The sequence below is a fragment of the Castor canadensis genome, chromosome 11 (assembly GCF_047511655.1).
Source record: "Castor canadensis chromosome 11, mCasCan1.hap1v2, whole genome shotgun sequence".
Classification (NCBI taxonomy): Eukaryota; Metazoa; Chordata; class Mammalia; order Rodentia; family Castoridae; genus Castor; species Castor canadensis.
In genome coordinates, this window is record NC_133396.1 from 21,944,343 (window position 1) to 21,959,566 (window position 15,224).

General features: G+C 45.5%; 1 pseudogene; it reads right to left on the minus strand.

Annotated features, from left to right (window-relative positions):
* Positions 1-783: 783 nt before the first annotated feature.
* Positions 784-3,332, minus strand: LOC109687322 (lysozyme-like protein 6; annotated as a pseudogene).
* Between the last annotated feature and the right edge of the window lie 11,892 nt (positions 3,333-15,224).

Sequence of the window (15,224 nt, forward strand, 5' to 3'; positions counted from 1 at the left end):
TGGTTTTCAGGGCACAGCTACTTGTGACCATATTGGGTCTGGCACCAAAACCTGAAGTCCACGAAAGAGCCACTTTTTCTTTTTGGCAGTGCTGGGGTTTGAACTCAGGGTCTCACACTTGCTAGAGAAGCACTCTACCACTTGAGCTACTCCCTCTGCCCCTTTTGCTTTAGTTTACCTTTCAGAAAGGGTTTCGTGAGTTTGCCCAGTGCCAGCTCCAAACTGCAATCCTCCTACCTCCACCTCCCAAGTAGCTGGGAACACAGGTGTGAACCACCACACCCAGCTTGTTTGTTGAGATAGGGTCTCTAACTTTTTGCCTAGATGGCCTCAAACTGAGTCCCCAGTCTCCATCTCTCACATAGCTGAGACCAGAGGCATGCACCACCATACCTGGCTTATTTTTTGAGATAGAGTTACACTAATTTTTTTTGTCCAGGCTGGCCTGAAACTGCAATCTTCCTATCTCTTTCCCAAGTAACTGGAATTGCAGGCATGCACTACTGTACCTGCCCCAAAATCCACTATTTTAAAAAATACTATTCATTATAAAAATTTCCAATCTTTTTGTGAACTGGGGAGCAGAGGAAGCCAGTCTGCAGAGACCAGAGTGGCACCAACTGAAACAGGAACCTGCCATGGAAAGCTTCTACAAATTTCTAGCCTGGTTCCGTGCTCTTGCTGAGGCCTAGCTGCAAGAACTCAGTGGGCTGAGTGAAAAGCCTCGTCCTCCACTAAAATAAATTTTCCTCAGCCAGATCAAGTTGTTTTCTTTTACTGCAACCAAAAGTGTTTTGTTCAATACAATGTCAGAGAAAGAACCAAAACCAGGCCTTCTAACTCAGTTCCAAGTCTTTCCACTAACCCGCATTCTTCTAGACTGCTACAAGGATGTATCCATGAGGCCCTGCCTACTGTCCTTTTCTCTGTCACAGTTTCCTTAGTCCCACTGTGTCCTCCTCATCAGTTCTTCATTCCCCCTAATCCAGTCACAATCTTCTTTGTGCATTTGATGGCCGAGATAAGCCTGGGGTCCAGTACATCTGAAAGGGAGGAAGGAGAGCACCTGTGACATAGAGAGGATGATGCCAAAGACAAGGAAGACCCTGGCTCTATCTGCACACGACCTGCTACCTAGGGCCTGAGCACTTCCACATAAACAAGGCCTCCCTCCCAGGGGACCATTTAGACACTGATAGTGGCTGCTGGAGACTGGGGGTGGCCAGGGTGGAGGCAGGACCACTGAGATTTGGGCCTGACCACAACTATTCTTCCAGGCCAGGGTAGATGGTGGTTCACGCAAAGTTTTCAGGGATTCTAGGGAGAGGAAATGCCAAAACAGCTAGCCCAGAAGCCAAGGTAGGGTCCTGCCTAATGAGGGGAGCTCTTTAAGTGAGAAACCAGGTACATTAGTCAGAGTAAGAAAGAGGAGCTAAAGGGCAGAGTCACAGGTCCTGTCAAGTTTCCTGGATCAGCTCTGAGGTCAGGAATTCATACATGGCCTTAGGTCAGACCATTAGCCTGAGTACTACTGAATAGTTAGATCTGAATTTTCAAGGCTACAAAGTACATTTGGTATTAGTTTCTCTCTCTCTCTCTCTCTCTCTCTCTCTCTCTCAGCCCCCTCCCTCCCTCCCTCCGTCTCTCTCCCTTTCCTTCCCTCCACAACTATTTCTCTCTCTTTGGTACTGGGCCTTGTTGTGGTGTTTCCAGTGCTGGCCTTGAACTACTGGAATCAGGCAATCCTCCTGCTTTAGCCTCACAAGGGTATGGTACTATAGACATCAAACACATGCCTGGCTCAGTTCTCTTTGAACCTCAGTTTGCTCATCTTCTCAAAATATCTGCAGTAACTCCTGACTTGAATGGACATTAGAGCCACCAGGACAAGTCTCTGTTCAGTCAAGGGAATCCCTGACTCTTTGAACAGCTCCAGGAGGGAATGCCCAGGATGTGGGTTGGAAGTGACATCATGTAAGAAGAGCCTGGTGTCCTCTCCCACCTCTCCCACCCTGGTACCTTAGCCAAACCTCGACAGTCCATGTGGCAGAAGTTTTCCGAGTGACTCTGGTAGTCGTTACACCAGTAATGCCTGTTGATCTGGAAGAAGCCATAATCAAAGCCGCCATCTGCGTTTTCATGTACCGTTGATAAGTTGAAGTTGCTTTCCACAAAAGCCAGGCATGGCCCTTAGAGAAGAAGTAGAAGGTCAGGATTTAGGAAGGACCAAGTTGAGTGGGAAAGGAGATGAGAGAGAAAGGGAGGGAAGGAATCTGAAGGGGGGAACAAGGCTCAAGAGGCTTGATAGGGCCATTGAGCTAGAAACACGCATTGGCTTCTCCTGGTGTCATTCAGACCATCTGCCCCATCCACTCAAGCAACTTCCATCTGTCCATCCATGATTTCTGCACTTACTGAGCACCTATTCTGTGTCAGGACCTATGCAAAACCCATTAAGGGACTTTCAACTGGGTCAAATACAGCTGTCACTTCAAAGTCTGTAGGACAAGAACGAGGATATGTATATAGAAAATCGCAATACAGGATAAAGGGAGAAGGTGTCTCAAGACAGGTGTGCATGATTCCAGGCCAAAGGGAGAGCTCCCTTCCATGCAGGAGGATAAAGGCTGTGCACTGGCTGTTCCCTCAGCTTGGAATGTTCTTCCTCCAGACCTTTGGGTGACCAGGTTGCTTATTTCATTCAGCACTGTTCAATGTCTAGATGACATCCCCATCTAGGACAGTGTCACCTGTCACTACCCCTGATTCCTTCTTCTTCATGCATTTTTTTCCACCAGGAAGTACTTTATATATTTGTGTGGTTGTGTGTGTGTGTGTGTGGTTGTGTGTGTGTGTGTGTGTGTGTGTGTGTGTGTGTGTGTGTGGTGGTGCTGCTGCTGCCCTCTCCCCTTGATATGAACACTATTACAAAGGAACTACATCCTCAGAGGCTAAAACAATTCTTGGCGCATTATAAGCGTGTAGTTAATAATTGTTGGATGACTACTGACTGTGGGAAAGGTTTCTTGGGGTAGGTATTCTTTTGAACTTGGCTTTGTAAGAGGAATGGGTGAGAAAGGAGGGGCCTGGGCATGAGTAGGAAAGGAGGAGAAGGGGGAGGGACAGAGGAAATGGCACTCACAGTCATTCAGGGAGTAGCCTTCCATCCAAATCTTCCTGGTGAAGTATCTTGGCCAATTCATAGCGAGTGATGGTCATGTCCCCATTTACAACAAGGAGGCAGCTGGCCACAGAGAAGAGCAATGCTGTGTTCATCCTCAGAGGGGAGAGGATGCCCAGCATGGCCTGCGGGTTCTGTCTCACAGATTTTCTGCTGGTCTTCTCTGAAAGCCCGGGGGATCTGTAGAGAGCAGCCAAATGTCCTCTCTCACTTATCACCTGGAGGAGTCCTGTGTCTTTCCTCTCATTTATTATTTTATTAATACTTCTGATCACAAAAAATTAACATTTACAAATAGAAGAAAGTACTCTCATGAACTTCTATATACCCATTTCCCCGCTTCAATAGTTAAAAACCAAGGCTAATCTGGTTCTCATGTGGGTTCATTTGTAATTGGCCCAGATACAGATAGCACTGGGATATTGGGTTGGAGAGTAAGGTTGGGAGACAGATTAGTGACAACTGCCTCAATGACATTTGTACATATATATTTGAACAAGTGCTTTTAGATGGGCTAGACACTGGGTGCTGATCTCCCCCAGTCTCACCCCAGATGCATGACACATGACCTTCTGTAAGTCACATACCTTGCTTTAGTGGGCTGGTGGTAGGTTCTCTCATTTTTTTCCATTCAAAGGTGCATATCAGAAAGCAAGAGTGATCCAGGTGTAGAAATAACCTTCAGTGTCACTGTCACATTGTGTGTGTGTGTGTGTGTTTGTGCACAAGTGTGTTTAGATCCATGGCTCCAGATTCACACTGCCTGCTCTCAAAGGCTGGACTATGATGTAACCGTGGAGAGCATACTAAAACTTTCTGGGCATTGTCTGTACAATGAAGATATGGTAATGACTTCCTAATGGGGTGATAAAAAGATTAAATGAAATCATAAATGCACATATCTTGGTTTCACATTCCCCACAAAATGGAATCAGGACTCTTGGGAATATGGATGATTCCTGGGCAAGAGGAGGAACAGGTAGGAAATAATTCTGGGTTATCTTCTTGTAGCAGAAATTAAGGAAGTGCTCAAAGTATGGATTGGGCCTTGTCATATGGACATAAGAGCTGCTCAAGAGGGCATTAGATGGCTAAATGTGAAAAAATACTTTTTCCTATCAGCTGTATTGAGATCTAATGCACAATATATAATTCACATTAGCTTATTTAAATTGTTAATAGTTAATAGTTTTTATTTGAAGAATTGTGCAGGAAGTCAATTTTAGAACATTCTCAGCAACCCAAATTAAACCCTGCACCCATTAACATTGTGTAAGCATCCTAAACTGGTGTGAGTGAGAATCCTCACTGGGGCAGTCGAGCTGGTGGATGAAGAACTGGATGTGTACTTGGTCTTAGAGTCTCCTACAGTTGCTTAGTTGTTCCCTGAGGAAAACGGTAGCTATACCATGGAAAACCAGACTGTGTTTTGACCTTGCAATTAGAAATAACATTGTCAGTGAGGGACAAAGGGACATTGTGCAGCTCTAGACATGATACCCTGAGAAGGGCAACAGCATTCCTTATGTGTGACATTAGCCTGTGTCTAATCCAGAAGAAACAAAGTCAAACAGAAGGAGCATCTATAAAATAACAGTCTATGTTCTTCAAAATGGCCAATGCAATGAAAACAGAAACTGGGACTGTTTCTGTCACAGGGTATGTGTCTTTCCCCTTAAACCAGGTGTGTGGTGCTGAGGGATAAGGCCTGGGTTCCCCTGCCACCCACAGGTGTGGAGCAGCTTCTGGAAGGGCCAAGATGGCCTCACTGGCAGGCTTGCTTCCTTGCTGGTCTCTTGTCTTCTCAACTGGGGGACATTCTTTTATTGCTCTCTGCCTCCCACCTAAGATGTGACACATTTAGCAAATAAAATGACATGATTCCCAGTTGAATTAGAATTTTAGGCAAACAGCAAATAGCTGTTTAGTGTGTAGATGCCTCTGGCAACCTCCCCATTCTTGCTCAGGAGGTTCTTGGAGCCTCGGGAAGTAGGCAGCACTGACTCTGCCCACAGAGCCCCTCTGGGTCCCCCTCAGATAAGACAGTGGCCCCAGCATGTGATCCCACCCTCTTCTGAGACTTATCTCTTTCCAATCTCTCTCTGGGCCTAGCCAGCCTGGCCTTCTGCGAGGATCTGTAGAGTCAGGTAACCTTTTCCTCAACAGCTACACTCCAAATCTGCTTAAGTAACCACTCTCTTTTTTCTGAAGAAGGCAGAAGTGTGGGCCACCAAAGCCTTCTGGAACCTCTGTTCTGTAACATCATCACTCTCCTAGAAATACACTGGTTCAAACCATGCAAACTGATCAAGCTTCAGGCAGAAACAGCAGATGGGCCTGGAAGGTGAGGTGACAAGTGTAAAAGAGAACACTGGGCAGGATCAGGTTCTGCCTGCCACCTCCTTTCTCTCTGGGAACAGGACCACCTTGGGGAAACTCCTTCCCCATAGGGTTTTGGTGGGAGTTGTGAGTCACATGGCTCTGCCTCGGATGACATGGGATGTCTGTGTCCCATCCTCATGAGCAGTTGACACAGCACATGGGAGTGGCTGCTCCATGAAGAATGAGTAGAAGCTTGCCTGGGTTCCAGACCCTGTCCGCCCTCTCTAGGACTCCTACACCTTTTCCTTCCTGCAGCTCTGAGACTCACTAAATGGCCTTTCTGGCATAAAATTTGAGTTCAGTTTCTGTCACATGTCACCAAATGAGACCTGCCCATTAGTCACCACTGGGTTACCCATCTGTAGAATGATGATGTGACAACCTGTTACCTGCCCATGAAGGTGACAACATCTCAATATCATTTGTCACAAAGAGGTATGAGAAAGTTCTGTAACAAAAAGGAAGTGAGAAAAAAAGTTTTGTCACAGAGGGTCACTCTACCTTGGAAACAGAATGGGTGACTGAGTTACAAGGGTCTCTCAGCAGCAGTGCTTGTGTCTGCCTCTCAACATCTCTTGACTTCTCTGCCCAGCAGGGCAACTGCACACAGCATCATGGGTTGGACCCAGCAGGAGCAGGGATGGAGGCAGACACTGGAAGGAAGTCATCCTTGAGGTACTCTTCTATGAGGTACCATTTATGGCCAAATTTCTACAGGTGCCTCAGATGACCTGAAAAGCTCATCTCTGTAGAGTTACAGCCTCGTGCAGGCGGGGTGGCCTGCATAGCCCAGGACCACGTGCTGCTAACCTGGCCGCTGGAAATCCTCAAGGGGATGATGTCCATACTAGGAGGGGAACCACAAAGCCATCCAACTGCAGCCCCGCAGTCACGACAAACCTGCGTTCTGGAAGGATTCCAATCCATTCAAAGTACTGGAAAATCCAAGCTGGGGCCCATGGGTAAATTTTGATGTGTGACTTGGGGAAAGAGGGCAAACAGAGGCCCAGGTCATCTTTCTAAATACTAAAACGATATAAATCAAACTAATGAGTTGTTTAATAAAATACCTTCTATCCTCAAACCCTCTAGAAGGTTAACGTGTTTAAATGTTCAACAAGCTATGTTTGTATAAGACAGAATGCCAGCAAAATGTCAAAGATGACTGAATTTAATTCTTTTTTTTTTGTTTGTTTTTCTGAGACAGGGTTCACTATGTAGCCCAGGCTGGCCTCGAATTCGTTATCCTCCTGTCTCAGCTCCCTGAGCTCTGGAATTACAGGCATGTACCACCAGGCCTACCTTGAATTTAATTATTATTGTTTATGTCTGACTTATTTGTCAATGAGCTGACCATGTTGGGAGGATTAATCAAATAAAGATATATGTTCAAAGTATCCCGTGAAATTTATTTTCTCTTCCCTTCAGCAAAATCATTATGTTGGTATTATCAAGATTTTAGCACTGGAGATTTTTCACCAGTAGAGCACTTGCGTAGCAAGAGACCATTAGTTCCATCCCCAGCACCACCAAAAACACTAACAAAAAAAAAGATTTAAAAATTACATTGAAGGATTATAACAATCATATTCAGAACACTAAAAAATTTAATGTATTTTCACCAAAATATGTTTATGTAAAACATTTTACTAACTTTTTCAGAGATGTTTTCAAAAAAGTTCATTTTCTTTTTAAAATTTAAAAAGTATCTGTGAGGGCTGGCTCAAGTAGTGAAGCACCCAGGTGCAAGGTCCTAAGTTTAATAGCCAGTGCCGTACACCCACACAGACAGATAGATAGGAAATTAATGGATATAAACTTTTTCTCAAAATGATTTTAATCCAAATACCTCATTTTAATTTTTTGGAAACATAACTAAATATTTTTTGTTTTTATTTCCAAATAAAAACGTATAATCTAACATTCAATGGCCACTCCTTGCCAGGATAAAGAATCAGTATTGTGTTATGTCTGAGGGCTAGACATATATATACAAATTGTACAAAAAGTGTGCAATGTTGCAAACTTTCCCTCAGCTTCCATGTACTCCTAGGGCTAATACTGTACTAGTTTGTGATTCCCTCCAGAACCATGAGTAGATACACAAAAGCAGGAAGAAACTGCACCCTCAGTGCTATTAGAAAATAGGTCTTCATTGTGTTTGAATCTTTGGCATGCATGCTGAGAGGAAAGAGTTGATGAGCTAATTAATTTGTCTTTTATCTAAGTATTTTTCTGTCATAGGCTCCCTGTCTGTGCTCTGAAACAGTGCCTAGCAGGGCCTCCATTAAACCTGTTGGGCTCTGTGTGTGTGTGTGTGTGTGTGTGTGTGTGTGTTCTCATGGACATAGGATAAGATGTGTAGAAGCATCTTGCTACAGTCTGGATCTTAACTGTCTGCTCAAAGACCCATGTCTTAAAGGCTTGGTCCCCAGCTTGGTGATATTGGGAGGTGGTGGAAACTTTAAGGGATACAGACTAGTGGGAGGTTTTTAGGATATTGGAGATCCTGTCTTTCTTTCTTTTTTGTTCCCTGGCCAAAAGGTGAGCAGGTCTGCTCCACCATACATTCCTGCTGTGATGTGCTGCCTCACCACAGACCCAAAAAGCAACAGGGCCAACTACCTGACTATGGACTGGAACCTTCAAAACTGTGAGCCAAAAGAACCTTCTGCTAGGCACAGTGGCTTATGCCTGTAATCCTGGCATTCAGCAGAGTAAAGCGAGAGGATTGTGAGTTTCAGGCCATCCTGGGCTACATAGTAAGACACTGTCTTAAAAAGAAGATATATAAATAAACCTTTTCTCTTTATAAACTAATCATTTCAGATATGTATTATAGTAATGGAAAGCTTTATGATTCAATTTATAGAAAAGTAGAAAATGCAAATAGATCTATAATGACAGAGAGCAGATTAGTAGTTCCTTGAGAATGGAGAAGTAGGAAAAGGTAAAAATAGGAGGAGGGGTCTCCAAGAGGCACAAGAAAACTTGAGGGGAGGTGATGGTCATATTTACTATCTTCTTGGTACTCTATGACTGTGTGAAGTTTATTGTATGTCAATACCAAGAAAAGAGAGGTGCATAAATATTAATAATTACTACCATTACACAAAACATATTTTGTGGAAAGGGAGGTGGGGGTCAGGCATAGTTGAGAGCCAGCAGCATCAATTTGATCTGTAGGAAAAAAGCTCCTCCCATTTCCCCATCTTCAGACCAAGAAGATACTTGCTGTGCAATTCACCCAGCAGCCACCAGAGGGAAGAAGCGGCCCATGTACAGGAAGTGGGAGTGGAGGGTGGGGTTTGCAGGACTTCAACACAGTGTTCCTTCTTCTATGGTCCCTAGCCTGGGAGGTGGTCGTTACTCCCTTTATGACCCACAGAGCTGGGATTTGGCACATGGTCTCTTTGGGCCTGATTCCACTGTGCTGGTCCCTCAGTACCAGGAGATCCTGTGCTTCCAGGTCTTTTAAAAGGGGGTCCTGACTCCAGCAAGGTGACAGTCACAGTCCAAATCTGTCATCCAAGGGCTGAAATAGAGTAGTTGGAGGTGGCACGAGAGGTTCGTGACTCTCTAAGAAGAGAGTCTTTGGAAGACCCCCCACCTTGCCTGAAATTCAGATTTTCAGGATCAGAGGTTACAGCACCACAGGTTTAGCTAACCAGATTATCACGTGACTGCAAGAATGGGACACTGGAAAGGTCATTTTTGTAAGGGAGAGTGAGCCCCATCAGTGTGGGGCAGGACGCACAGTGTCGGATGCAGGTATCATTTCACCTTCACAGCATTCTTAGAAAATTAGCAGCAGATTAAGCAACCACCCAAAGTCACAAAGCTGGTGGGAGGCAGCAGAAGGGATTGACACTGTGTGACTTACCTATGACTCTATAGTACTTCCTTAAACAGACTGTCTTTCTCTGTTCTTCAGTTCATGTGTTAAACTGGCCGGAGTTGATAGCAGGTGGTGGGTAATTTCAGTTTAGCCTTCTGGAGATAAATCTTATAACACTTCAGAAAAAAGTCAGTTGGGCCCTTGTGAGGGTCCTGGAAAGAGGTCCCATTCCCAATCCCTCAGCCCTTTGTGTCAGCATTTACAAGGTGTGAAGTTCTGTGCTAAGGTTGAATCTTTAACAGTGATAGTATTTGAAGGACAAGTGGGCAGAGGGCAGTGACAAGGAATTAAGGGGTGGGTGACCCTTAGCAATCCAGTGACAGTGTTCACTCACAGGAGTATGTCACAAGTTGGCCAACCCTAGGGAGTCCTGACTAGACTAGGGTGCAGGCAGAGAAAATGGGTAAGAAGCCCCCAGGTATCAGAGCAAGGTCAAGCATCCCAGTTTCTAGGTAACTTTTGCTCATGCTGTATGAGTGGGTGAGGTCCCCTGAGGTTTCTCTCCTCCTTGGCTTTGGACCAGCCCAACTGGAATTAGGCAGTTTGAACTCCCAGGTGAGATGCCCCAGGGAGATGGTGCCTCTTGTTCTGGGTTCTGCAGAAGCCATGGTCCTGGGCTGGTGCCCACCATACCCCTTTTCCCCATTCTACATTCTGTGGACACATGGGGAGGTTGATACTGGCTCTGGGTACAGGGTCCCAAGCTACAGGTGGGTGGACAAAGTAAAAGGAAGCCAGAGTTAAACAGGCCCTCACAGGCCTGGGGCCCCAGCTTCATATCATAGACAGAAAGCTAAGGTCTGTACCATGGTCTTTGCCAAGACCACACACACAGTGAGCTGTTAGGAGCACTGGCTCCTGTTGCCCCAGTGTGCATCAGTAGCTAAACCCAGCCAGTCCAGGGAGGAGCTTCAAAGCAGAAGGCAGGGGTGGTGGGCTCCATTGTTAAAGACAGGCACAGGCTCAGAGGTTGATGGCTGCTTGACACTGTGAGAAGTGTCCTCAGGATGATGAGTCAGGACAACACTGCCTTTCCCCAGGAGATGGTGAAGTAGCTACTGACAGCTGCCTTTTTGTACTTTGCCTTTAATAAAATGTAAGCTGGTTGCAGTGGCACAAACCCTAGTCCTAGCTATTTGGGAGGCTGAGGTGGGAGCATAGCTTGAGCCTAGGGATTTTCAACAACCTGAGCAACATAAACCCTGTCTCAAAACCCCACAAAATTAAATAGTAGAATAACATTACATATAAAAACTATGCAGATCACAAGTGTGCATACAGTTCAATGGTTTTCACAACAATGATCTAAGTAGCCGGCAACCAGCTCAAGAAATAGGACATTTCCAGAACCCCAGAAGTTCTTCATGTCCTTTTGAGTCACTATTTCTCCCTCCCATCCCTTCCTGACTTCCTACTTTTTTTGGGGGGGGGACAGTGCTAGTTTTTGTGCTCAGGGCCTTGTGCTTACTCTGCATACACTCTAACACTTGAGCCATACTCCCAGTCCTCTTTGCTTCAGTGATTTTGTTGAATAGGGTCTTATATTTATGCCTGGATGGCTTGGACCAAATCCTTCTATTTATACTTCCCTGGTAACTGGGATGATAGGTGCACAGGACCAGGCCCAGCTTTCTATTGATTGAAATGAGGTCTGATGACCTTTTATTGCCTGGGCTGGCCTGGAACAGTGATCTTCCTGATCTCTATCTCCCAAGTATCTAGAATTACAGGCATGAGCCACAGAGCCCAGTTTCCTACCCTTCACATTCTTCAACCCCTAACCCCTGCCATTTTGAGAATGCTCCAGGTGCTTCTGAGGTATGGTCAGGGTTGAGAATTAGGGCTTTTATAACAATGGTTCACAGATGTGGCTGCATCTGAGAATCAGCTGGGGAACACCTGTCTTTTGATTTGTTTGTTTGTTTTTTCCCTTGGTGGTACCAGAGTTTGAACTCAGGGCCTCATACTAGGTAACTTTCTCTACCACTTGAGCCACTTGTGCCTTTTGAGATAGATGATGGAGAAGAGGTAGCTGAGAAGGCACTGTGTCACCAAGCACTTGCCAGCCGTGTGCCCTCAAATGAGCTCCATCCCTCTCCACACCTCTCCTCTGGAATGGGGGCCCTTGTACATATCTTGAGAACCACAGCATGGAGGCCCAGTCACATGGAGGGTCTCCCCACACAGTAGCTACTATTATGGTTTTCCTCCAAGTGAACAGCCCCAGGAAGACAAAAGCCCTTACTTTGTTTATGCAGAAGGGACCATCTGGGGAGAGTAGATACAGGTTGTTGCTATGCTGCCCAGGCTTGTCTGGAACTCCCCAGCCTCCTGCTTTAGGCTCTCCAGTAGCTGGGATTACAGTTGTGCACCACCACACCCAGGTAAGAGACAATAAGAAAATTTGACAGGAAGCAGAGTTTGCAAGTCAAATTGGACAGCACCAGGGAGTACAGCAGAGGGTGAACTTGGGCAGACCCATCTTTAGCAAAGCCAATCCTTCTCCCTCATCAAGAGCAGCAAGAAGCAATGGGGATGGAACTCAGAGGTAAGGCAGTTGCCTAGCATATGCAAGACTCTGGTTTCCATTCCTAGAACCAACATCACCAAAAGAAAACAAAAATCCAGAAGCTGACTGGCTGCCGGATGTGACTCTGAGAAACACTTACGGGAGAAAAAAGCACCTAACTACGCACTTGAGTACCTACTGTGTGCCAGATAACATACCTACCATCCTGCAAAGAGGGCAGACTTGAACCTCTCCACAGCCTGCAGTTTCTGCCTTTCTTGCAGAGTCCTGGGTCTCCGTGAGGTCAGGACCAGCCTCTGTAGGGCATAGTGTGCTCACCGTGGCCTGGGGATGCCTTGTTTGATTATTTACTTATTTCTGTATTTGTTCCCAATGCAAAAAAATTTAGCTTGTTATGTTATGGACTACATTACCTTTTTTGGTAGTTCCTATAAGATATAAGTAGAACATAGACAACATAGGTAGGGGGTGTTTAAAACTTGAAACCCCAGCATTCAGCCTCTGAGGAGCTATGAGGAGGTGGAGATTAACAGTCAATCATGTCTGCATGATGCAGCCTCCCTAAAAAATCCCTAGTAGATGGGACTCAGAGTGCTTCTGGGCTGATAAACACAGAAAGTCACATGCTGTGAGGGTGGTGTATCCCAAATCCATGCTCCGTGGGAACCTTTCCCAGCCAGACCTCACCCTATCTATCTCTTCATATGGCTGTTCATTGTACCCTTTAAAATACCCTTCTGGGCTGGAGGCATGGATCAAGTTATAGAGCACTTGCCTAGCAAGCATGAGGCCCTGGGTACAATCCCCAGTACAATAACAAAATATAAATAAAACAAAACACCCTTTGTACTAGATCCACAGTAGGAAGTACTGCACTCCAGGAGTCATTCTGTCAAGTGATCAAACCTGAGGTCAATGGTTAGTCAGAAGCATGGGTGACAACCTGGACTTGAGATTGGTATCTGAAGTAGTGGCAGTCTTGTAGTACTGAGTTCTTAATCTGAGGAGTCTGGCACTAACTCCAGTTAGTAGCAAAATTAAGCCGATTTGTAGGATACTCAGCAGTTGTCCACAGAAAAATTGTAAAATATTGGTGTGTGACAACACCCCCTCCATTTGATGTCAGAAGTGGAGAACAAGATTTTTTCCTAGTGCAGGCAGTATTAAAGCATGTTCACAAATTCTTTGAGTCTTCTTTCTTCAAAAGGCAGAGTCTAAATCCTCTCTCCTTGAGTGTAGGTTGGATTTAGTGACTAGTTTCTGTTCATGTCGTGTGGCACAAGGGATGCTGTGTGCTATCTGAGGCTTGGTCATTAAAATAAAAAGTGTTTCTGTTTCTGGAGGAAGCCCAGCCATCATGATGTGAGGACATTCAGTCAAGTAGCATGTGGACAGGGCCATACAGGAAGGACTGGAGCTTCCATCTGACAACTGGCACAATTTGCCAGCATGAGGGAATGAGCCACCTTAGAGGTGGATCCTCCAGCCTCAGTCAAGCCTTCAGATGGCCACAGCCTTGACCAAAGTCTTGAGAATCTCATGAGAGACTCAGAGCTGGAACTGCTATAGCTACTCCTCAGTTGTTGACTTGCAAACACTGTGAGGAATAGGAGCTTATTGTCATTTTAAGTCACAGTCTGGGGGTGATCTGGTACCCAGCATTAGGTATGTGATTCTCTGATGCATGGATTGAGTCAGACAGACTGGAGACCCTCTGAGCTGGTGTATTAGTGGTGCCCTTGCAATGGTTGCGGATTTTTATCCAAGGCTAGCTTTCTTCTCCATGCCAACTACTCATGGATTTTCCTGGGCATATAATTCCTTGTCCACTGTCACACAAAGGGGACAGCTGCACTGAATGCTGCAAATGTAAATTAGGGTGCTTTTTGGGGGAGAGGTATTTACAAGCAGAATGATAACAGTACACTCTGTCTCCCAAGCTTTCAGAGAAGCAAGTGAGGCCAGGTTTAGCAGGACTGTGGGTACCAAGGCTGGAGTTTGTGTATGGAAGGAGCCTGTCTTGGCATGTATTGTATGTTTATAGGACTAGGGAAGCAGGGAACATCTATGCTACCTTTGTGGCTGCTGCTTGGTGGAGAGATGACCTCATTAGCCTAATTTTTCCAACTGAGCTTTCTTGTTCCTATTGAGCTAGAAAACCCCTGCTGAATCGAACCTCCTCTCTGGAGCTCCATTTTTCTCCCAATTCCTGCTTAGTCCAGACCCCAGGTTATCTCCTCCTCTCCCTCTACTTGATCATGTCTTCTCACTGTGTAACCCATCAGTAGCTCAACCTCTGGTTCCTGTGCCTTTGTGATCAGGGTCCCTGGCCCCCATGCAGCCTGTAGCATTTATGCCTTTTACAGCTTGCACGCTTCCATGTCATGCTCTGAAACATCAGACTGCCCACATGCAGGCATACCTCAAGGATTTGTGCTTCCTTGTCATTGTACTATCCAATGTCTAGACACCTGTCCTTCCTGTTGTCAGGAAGGAAATCTCCTTTATTGTCAAGAATCAACTTTATTCCATTTCCCTTCATCTCTTATAACTGCTTCATTCCAGAGCTGGACCACTTCTTGATACACAGCCACAGTCTCATCCAATACACTATCTTCTCAGTGTGGATTGAGATGTGTATAAATCCTCCCAGCCTAGGAGCCCCCTGAGAAAAGGGACTCTGTCCTAGTCAATTCTTTCTCCAGCACCAGGCACAGCGTTTCCCATGTAACCCATACCCAGCTAAAGTTTTATCTTTTTATGGACTCTTTCTGGGCCACCTAACTTTTCCTTCACTGAAATGATGACACATCTCTGGTCTGAAGAATTTTTGCCCTAATTATATTTTGCCTCATTTCATCATCTTGTTAAAAATGTCTCATTTCTCTGACAGGTTTCACTGGGATCAGTGAGAGTTTTCTTGTCGTGGCATTGGTCTGGTGACCACCTCCATCACTCAGGTCTCAGTTAAGGGCTGGTCTTCTGAGCTATAGTTTGCCCATCAGTAAGATGGAGACAGCCATATTCAGTGCCACTCAACCAAAGACACCAATCCTCATCCAGTTTACAGCCAGGGGTGTGTGCCTGGCTTGAGGACAGACAGCTGACCAAAGGCTGGCCAGGCAGAAAATTTGGATTTGGGCAGAAATTCTGCCACATCTAGGACCAGCTGGACAATGTAGAATCTAATGCTTGTGAGTTTTAATTAATAGTACAATTAATTGTACAAATTT